At 34.8% G+C, this 9,479-nt stretch overlaps 1 non-coding gene across 1 annotated transcript; it reads left to right on the plus strand.

Annotated features, from left to right (window-relative positions):
* Positions 1 to 409: 409 nt before the first annotated feature.
* On the plus strand, positions 410 to 516 carry LOC118972853 (U6 spliceosomal RNA). Its single transcript, XR_005061988.1, has one exon. It is a non-coding gene; the product is annotated as a U6 spliceosomal RNA (small nuclear RNA).
* The last annotated feature ends 8,963 nt before the right edge of the window (positions 517 to 9,479 follow it).

Here is a 9,479-nt window from a genome sequence, read left to right on the forward strand (position 1 = left end):
ATTTTGATCCTTTCCTGGCCTAATGGTGTGTAGTTCAATAGTCTAGTAATGCTGGGCAGTGGCAGTGAGCCAGCTCCCAGGCAGCCATATGATCTTGAGGGTAAACTACTTCTACACTTAAAACCATTCTGTTTTTCATGTTTACTATAGTGTTCCATAAATTACATGAGATATTCAACACATTATTATAAAATATGCATTGTGTTAGATAAAATTGCCCAACTGTAGCCTAGTGTAAGTGTTCTGATCACCTTTAAGGTAGACTAGGCTAAGATATGATGGTAGATAGGTTAGATGTATTAATATTAAATGCACTTTCAACTTAGGATATTTCCTAATTCCAGTGGGTTTATCGGGACATAACCTCTTTGTAAGTAGAAAAAAGTGTTTATAAGAATGTAAGAGACTTGTGCTCATGTCATCAGCACATATACTAAAACTGGAACAATACAGAAAAGATGAGCATGGCCCCTGTGCAAGGATGACATGTAAATTCATGAAGTGTACCATATTTTTTGGCTTCACTACTGAATTTTATCAAACATTTAGTGAAGACCTAATACCCATCCTCCTTAAAGTTTTCCAAAAAGTGGAAGAGGAGGGAATACTTCCAAACTCAATCTATGAGGCCAACATCACTCTAATACCAAAATCAGACAAAGACACCACAAAAAAAGAAAATTACAAACCAATATCCCTGATAAACATAGATGTAAAAATACTCAACAAAATATTAACAAAGCAAATTCAAAAATACATAAAAAGATAATCCACCATGACCAAGTAGGGTTTCTTCCAGAGATGTAAGGTGGTACAATATTCATAAATCCATCAATATCATATACCACACCAACAAAAAGAAGGACAAGAATCACATGATCATCTCAATAGATGCTGAAAAAACATTTGACAAAATTTAACTTTCATTCATCATAAAAAACTTAATAAAATTGGTATAGAGAGTACGTACGTCAATACAATAAAGGCCATATACAACAAACCCACAGTCAAGATCATACATAATAGTGAAAAGCAGAAAGCTTTTCATCTAAGATCAGGAACAAGATAATGATGCCAACTCTCACCACTTTTATTCAACATAGTACTGGAGGTCCTAGCCACAGCAATCAGGCAACGCAAAGAAATAAAAGACATCCAAATTGGTTCAGAAGAAGTTATACTGTCACTATTTGCAGATGACATGATAGTATACATAGAAAACCCTAAACACTTTACCAAAAATTATTAGAACTAATAACTGAATTCAGAAAAGTTGCAGGATACAAAATTAATGCACAGAGGTCTGTTGCATTCCTACATACTAACAATGAATTAGCAGAAAGAGAAATCAGGAAAATAACTCCATTTAAAATTGCATCAAAAAGAAGAAAATACCTTGGAATAAACTAACCAAGGAGCTGAGAGACCTTTACTCTGAAAATGCAAGACACTCGTGAGAGAAATTAAAGATTACACCAATAAATAGAACTCTATCCCATGCTCGTGAATAGGAAGAATTAATATTGCCAAGATGGCCATCCTGCCTAAAGCAATCTATAGATTCAATGCAATCCCTACCAAAATACCAACAGCATTCTTTAGTGTACTCAAACAAATAGTCCTAACATTCATATGGAACCACAAAAGACCTCAACTAGCCAAAGCAATCCTGAGAAGGAACAAAGATGGGGGTATTACACTTTCTGACTTCAAGCTCTAGTACAAAGCTACAGTAAACAAAACAATTTGGTACTGGCACAAGAACTGACCCATAGACCAATGGAACTGACTAGAGAGCCCTGACATAAACCCACACATATATGTCAATTAATATATGATAATGGAGCCATGAACATACAATGGGGAAAAGACAGCCTCTTCTACAACTGGTGTTGGGAAAATTGGACAAAGACATGCAAGAGTATGGAACTGTATAATTGTCTAACTCCATACACAAAAGTAAACTCAAAATGGATCAAAAACCTGAATGTAAGTCAGAAAACCATAAAACTCTCAGAAGAAAACATAGGCAAAAATCTCTTGAGAATAAACATGAGCAACTTTTTCCTGAACACATCTCCTCAGGCAAGAGAAACAATATAAAAAATGAGCAAGTGAGACTACATCAAACTAAAAAGCTTCTGTACAGCAAAGGGCACCATCAGCCGAACAAAAAAGGCATCCCACCATACGGGAGAAAACATTTATAAATGATTTATCCAATAAGGGGTTAATATCTAAAATATATAAAGAACTCGTATACCTTAATACTGAAAAAGCTAATAACCCAATTGAACAATGGACAGAGGAGCTGAACAAACACATCTCCGAAGAAGAAATACAGATGACCAACAGGCTCATGAAAAGATGCTCCATGTTATTAATCATCAGGGAAATGCAAATTAAAACCACAATGAGATATCATCTCATACCAGTTAGGATGGCCACTACCCTAAGGACAAGAAACAACAAATGCTGGCAAGGATGTGGAGAAAGGGGTACGCTCCTACACTGTTGGTGGGAATGTAAATTGGTTCAATGTTATGGAAAACAGTATCACAGTTCCTCAAAAAACTAAAAATAGAAAAACCACTTGACCTAGTAATTCCACTCCTAGGAATTTAACTGAAGAAAACAAAACTCCTAATTCAAAAAGACATAAGCACTCCTATGCTTATTGGTGCATTATTTACAGTAGCCAAGATATGAAGCAACCTAAGTGTCCATCAATGAATGACTGGATAAAGAACATGCAGTACATATACACAATGGAATATTATTCAGCCATAAAAAGAAAAGAAATCCTGCCATTTGCAACAACATGGATGGATCTAGAGGGTGTTATGCTCAGTGAAGTAAGCCAGGCCGACAAAGACAAATACCAAATGACTTCACTCATTTGTGGAGTATAAAAACAAAGCAAAAGGGAAGGAACAATGTAGAAGTAGACTCACAGACATGTGAAGGGACTAATGGTTACCAAAGGGGAGGGTGTGTGGGGAAGAAGAAGAGGATTGAATAACACTGTTCTTATTAATGTTTTTGAATACACAATTGGAAGTTTAAAAAAAATGTAAGAGACTTATAGTAATGGTAAGTATATTCTTAAAACTGAAATAATACTAAATACATTCATTTATGTTTTAATTAAAATTTCAATTTCATTTAGAAACCATTTAAGGTCAGGTCTTATTTACTGCTTGCTAGAACATGAGTTCAGAAAATATTAGTACTATAAGGTATTTCAAAGAGAGTTGCCATTTAATTAATATTTTATGACTGTAATCACTTTACCTTCCATGAACAATTATTGCAAAAATCAAAAAGAAAGAATATAAATTTCAGAAGAATAGAAATCAATGGTTTTTAACATATTTTCTTGCATCCTAATATTTAAGGCTATCTTGAATATTCTAATAGTAATTTTCTCCTAAAACAGAAGCATCAAGAAACTAAGATCTAACTTAAGGAATAAGAAGGTTAATCAAAACCCAGAGCAGAGTTGCACTGAAAAACTACAATAAGTCTTGAAGTTCAATGTGTCTTACGATAAACTCCTATTCCCATTTCATTTTCTTATTTTTAGGCACACATAATGGGAGATAAAACCAGTTGTGCATTGTCTACATAGTTCTAACAAAAAATACAAATTACCTTTTGCTCTATCAAGGTAAAAATATAACATTGTTTTGGATTACACTTATGTATAGCTTTCTATTTCTTATAGTTTATAACAAAATTTCATAAGGTAATTTAATGATTAAATTACAATGATATTCCATATATCTGGGAGAATGATTTGTAATATTATTAGACATTTTTTCCTTGTGCTCTCCAAATGTGTTGAGATACTATTGAGCTATTATTATTTGCCACACTGATTGAATAGTTTTATATTGAATTTAATTTTTTTACATAATATTATAGAAGGTTTATAGCTTGGATTTAAGCACTGAATTTATATGGAATTATACAGACTGGGTAAATGAGACAGATTTTTCTGTAGGGATTGATTTTGTGTATTATTATTATTCTTTGGTCTTCCTCCATTTTCTGAATTGTGGGCACAGAAACATACACAGATTAAAAGTGAAGATGAGTGGGGTATTCTAATGGTATCTGGCCTGAATATAATAGATTTAGGACACCAGCATTTGAGTTAAGGAGTTGTTACTTTACTGGATTTACTGGATAATCTTAGAATACTATATATATATATATATACACACACATCCAAACACACACACACACACACACACACACACACACACACACACAGTGGTAAATATGTATTTATTAATTCCTCTTATTCCTGTTCCCTTTTCTTCTTTGTTTTGCACATAGGATCATTGGCATAGTATTTTAATATTTCTCCATTCATTTTGTTGATTTGTTGATTATTTTGTTGATTTACTGATTTTGATTATTCTGTTGGTTGTTGATTGTCTAGTTGATTACACCTAGAAAAGTAAGACCAGAAGTTTTGTTGAGTTCTGTATTTGTAGCCTAGTAAAGAGTTTGCTCACAGAGTGTGTCCAATATATACTTGTTGAGTTACAAGTCTTAATATAAATAAAAATAGTCTTGGAAAGCTCACATTTGAGATCTGTTTCAGAAATTAAGAATTATCTTTCCTATAGATTTATGCAACTCCAACACAGGGATTGGCAAACCTTTTCTATAAAGGATAATAATTTTTTAAGTTTTGCAAGCCACACAATCTCTGTTACAACCAATTCAGCAGTATGTAATAGTGTGAAAGCAGCCATGGGTTATATATATAAATGAATCTATGTGGCCGTGTCCTAATAAAAGTTTATAAAGTTAAATAACTTTAATACATTATATAGCAATTACATAACATAATCATATATTATCTATATAATAATTTAAAAAATGATAAACTTTAATAAAAAAGGTGGCAGACCCAATTTGGCCTACAGGTTATAGTTTGTTGGAGCCTGCTGTAATCAGTCAATTAGCAAGCCAGTCAATATTTTATTTCTTTTTTGGGCACCATAGGGGAAATGTGTCTAATATTATAACATTCTTTGGATGTTTTGAGCACTGGTTTGAAGACTTTGAGTTCTTTCTAGTGACATGGAAGCCACATTTTAATATACACAGGAGGCGAAGGTATCAAACATAATCAAGCTATTGCTATAACACACTAGGTGACAAAATTTTTCCTAAATGAAGTTCAAAGTCATTCAAAGAATGAAGTTATTTATAAATAACTTACTGACAATGACAGCATAAACCACTCTTATTTCTTGAGTATGGAATGAATAGAAGATTACATATGGTAAGTATTGCATAGAAATATCATATTTGTGCTGTTTAGAAATTTAGGACAAGCAAAATAGGGATGTCAGCATGGCATTTAAAAAAATACATTTGTATGTGTGAAATTATGTTATCTGTCCTATCCGAAATAAAACTCAAAAAACCCTGCAAAGAAAACAAACCAACACCTTGACTAAACATGCCTTTACACCTTTAGATTGAAACTCAGTCTTTATCTGTCTTTATTGCTCGTGCCTCCTCAAAAGCAGACACTACGTTTCAGGCTCTCTATTCCGTTAACTTTTAATTACCCTTCAACAGATTATAATCTAAGCCATTGAAATCACTCATTCTAAAGCCACTATATCCTCCTCAAACCAAATCTAACAATTTGCATCTTCCTTTGCTGCCCAACCTTTTCTCACAAGTCATTCTTTTGATGCCATTCCCTTTGTTTTATGACAGCAGGAAGCATGGTGTGCCTTGTTATTCTTCTTGTAAGCAATAATGTGATGTAACCCCTTATCTATGAAATAGAATCACTTGGTAGCAAGTTCAACTCCCTCAAATTGCTGCTTTTCATCCACTCTAGTCTCTGTGCCTTCAGATATGGTTTGCTCAGGATTGCAGATTCTCAGTGATAGAGCTGAGGCTCACATCTAAAAATTCAGATTCTGACCCAGTCTCACTGTGCCACACTTGCTCTACATAGAAATAGCATTTATCTCTCTGTTCACCTGCTTATTGATCCAGCAAGCACTGGAATACTTCTCATGTATGAGATACTAATAAATAATAAACTCAATACATTGCCTTCCAAGTGGCACTCTCTTGCAGGAACAAGTTACTTGTTAAACAAGTAACAGCAATGTAACATGAGATTTATACCTAAACGTTGAGAAAATGTTGATAAAGGAAGAATATTTACAAGTGGTGTACATGATTAAGAAAATTGGAGAGATAACTTTGAACCTAAATTCTTAAGGGAATATGAAAATAGAAGAATAAATGTTTCCCAAGGAGAGAAACAACATCCTGGGTAAAGTTGAAGTACATGGGACACTCAAAAAGGAGATGTGTCTAGTGGGATATAAATGACAAATATACTCAAAAGTAGTGTGATATTAGAGGGTGCGGCAGTGATGGTGTTGATGATTACAACGGAAGTTCATGGGATTCTAAAATAAAAATGTTTCCATGCCACCAGGAGATTCATTACTATTTCAATATTCTAATTTCAAGTTTTTGACCAACAGCGATTTTAAAACTGTCCTTTTGCTGCTGGGTAGTCCCACCTGGGGGGTCTCTCCCTGTGCCACTAGGCAAAATGTCAACCTAGATGGGGATGGGAGGGCTCTTGACCTTGATCAGGAAAGAATAATGCAAGAACAGATTAAACAAGTGCAGGTAAAAAAGGGATTCATTAAAGCAAAAATAGTAGCAAGTGTCAGCTTTGTGCTGGGCCACGAAAAGTTGCTCTTTTATTTGTGCAGCCATGGTGGAACAAGACGGAGAAAAGGAAAGTTAATCGAACTCCTTCTTAGCATGGGTAAATCCCTTGCCTACTCTTAAAGCCAGGGTCATCTGGCTCCCAAAGTCCGCCTGGTCTGCCTGGCCTGGGAACTATGACCCTACCACTCTAGAAATGGGAGAGCCACGGAGCACTGGATGGGGGAGTGTATGTTCTGAGAACTTCCCAAAGCAAAGGAAAAGAGACCTTGGACAGGCTGCTGAAGAACATGATCAAACTGCCACAGTTCTGTCCATGTCACCCAGGCAACTAGAACATCCCAGCCCCTCCCTACTCAGAGGTTCCTGCGGCTGCTCCCCTACTTGTTGGAAACAAAAACAAGGAGAGAGAAAAGCATTATGCCCAGTTTGTTCTTTAACTTAACCTTTACTCTGTTCTCTCCCTTCTTCCAGACACCTTAATCACTTAATACTTATAGATACACTTAAAGTATAAAGACTAGAAGATTGAATGAAATAGCAAAGGGACAAAGACACTTATCACTGGTGGTGGATGTCAGTGAGTTCTTGTCCTTGCCTTGGAAAAGAATTCAAAGACAATGTGCAATAGACTTTAAATGGCAAGAAAGTGTTATTCAAAGCAAAGTATGCACTTGAAGGGCAGTGAATTGAGTGTAACCTCAGAGAAGGGGCACAAAGCAGGTTTTATTTAAAGAAAGTACATACTCAGGAGTGCAGGTGACCTCAGAGAGGAGGCACACTTAAGGATTTAAGTTTTGGGGTTCCATTAAGCCATTGGGTAGGAGTCAGTATGAGGCATAATGTATACAGGTGATTAATAACTCCTTTGAAGTTTTGTCTTATGAATAGGGTTATTTAGGTGAATGTGTTGATCCAGATCTTGGCATTCTATATCTATGTTGGTAGTCCAAGACAAGGACAAGAACTCACTGACGTCCACCACCAGTGATAAGTGTCTTTGTCCCTTTGTTATTTCATTCAATCTTCTAGTCTTTATACTTTAAGTGTATCTATAAGTATTAAGTGATTAAGGTGTCTGGAAGAAGGGCGAGAACAGAGTAAAGGTTAAGTTAAAGAACAAACTGGGCCTTTTTCTCAGGCTAAGTGGATTTTACAATGGCATGACCCTTGTCCCATTTCCCTGCTCCACCTCACTTTCTTTGACGTGTGATAAAACTTCTTAGTTCATGTAATCTATATGTTTTGCCTTCCCTGATCAACTGAGTAATTAATGAGACAGGAATTCTCCTTCTCTTTGTTTCTCATATAAAATATGTATAGCCCAGTCCTTCAGGGTAGGGCTGTACAAATGTTTTCTGAATGACGGATTCTCCCTTTCAACTACACCAGGACAAACATCTTAACCTCTTACCCACTACTTACATGGAATTCACAATACCCAACCACATTCATTGTTCTTTCTCTTTGAACTTTCCCAAACTAGAAGTAGACGCCATGGAATATCTGCTCTTTGCTATTAAGAATACCAGGAGCTGCATCCTTATGCACAAAGCCCCATCGATAATCATGCTCCACAAGGATGTAGTACCATATCACATAGTACACATAAAGACTTTGTTTTCTGGTTTTAAAAAGTCTGGAAAATATGACAAGCTAAAGAAGAATGAAGTGAATGGCACTGCTATTTTGCATCACTGATTGAAAGCCATTATTCATCAATTTTGTTCCATCTGCCAAACTTCTGTGAAGCTTTTTAACAGAAGCGTCACTGTTATGTGAGAAGAAGAGTAAGGCTATTATCTTAACGAAGCTTTTGTAGTTGCCATCAATGTGCAAACCTTGAATTTTTATCTTCATTAACTTAGGGCCATGAAATGTAGGCTTTCTTTGCTTTCAAAGACTCTGACTTTATTTGAGATTCAGTACACACACCATAGTAATTAGAACATGATCATGACTCTTGAGTAATGCTTTTGAAGGTTTGCCATTAAATGAGGCTTTTTATTTCTGGTCCACACAGCATAACACAAAATGAGCTGATGGTGGTGGTAATTATCTAGTGAACTCAGTCATTGTAGAAAGTCAGGCTGGGAAATTTACATGGAAATAACCTCTGTTATCTCTGTGAATGACTACCTAAGAATACAAGTTCTTAATTTTACCAAATTAATTGTAAACAGAGTATGTTCTATCAAAGTGAACTTTTAAAGACATTATGGTAGAAATCAAAATAGTGCTTACTTTGGGAGGGTATTTATTAACAGGGGCATGAGAAAAATTTCTGGACTAATGGTATTATTCTATATTTAGATGTGGGTTGTGGTTATACAACTGGATAGCTCATGATGTTGAACACTTAAAATTAGAGCCCTTTCTACATCTCCCTCTATATATTTTCTTCTTCAATTAAAAAAACTAAGAATAGAAAAGAAAGCATTATGAAAGTCAACTATTATTTTTGAAACTCTCCTGTGTAAGGTAATATTTGGAGTTAGAAAAATGTGAAAGCATCACAGATATCTAAGAGATCATAATCTAAAATAAAAGTATTAAAAGATTTGGATGCCCACTAAGATTTTAAGTATTTCAGAAATATATGGAGGCACACATTTATAAAATTTGAAAGGTTAAAGTTTTGTGCAAGTCCCATGTTGATTATATTTGGATTTTCATTGTGTCATTAAATCCTTAAGTGCATTTAGTGAGATAATAACTTCTATTTGCATATACAAAAAAAATAA

Source organism: Manis javanica, chromosome 7, assembly GCF_040802235.1.
Source record: "Manis javanica isolate MJ-LG chromosome 7, MJ_LKY, whole genome shotgun sequence".
Taxonomy (NCBI): domain Eukaryota; kingdom Metazoa; phylum Chordata; class Mammalia; order Pholidota; family Manidae; genus Manis; species Manis javanica.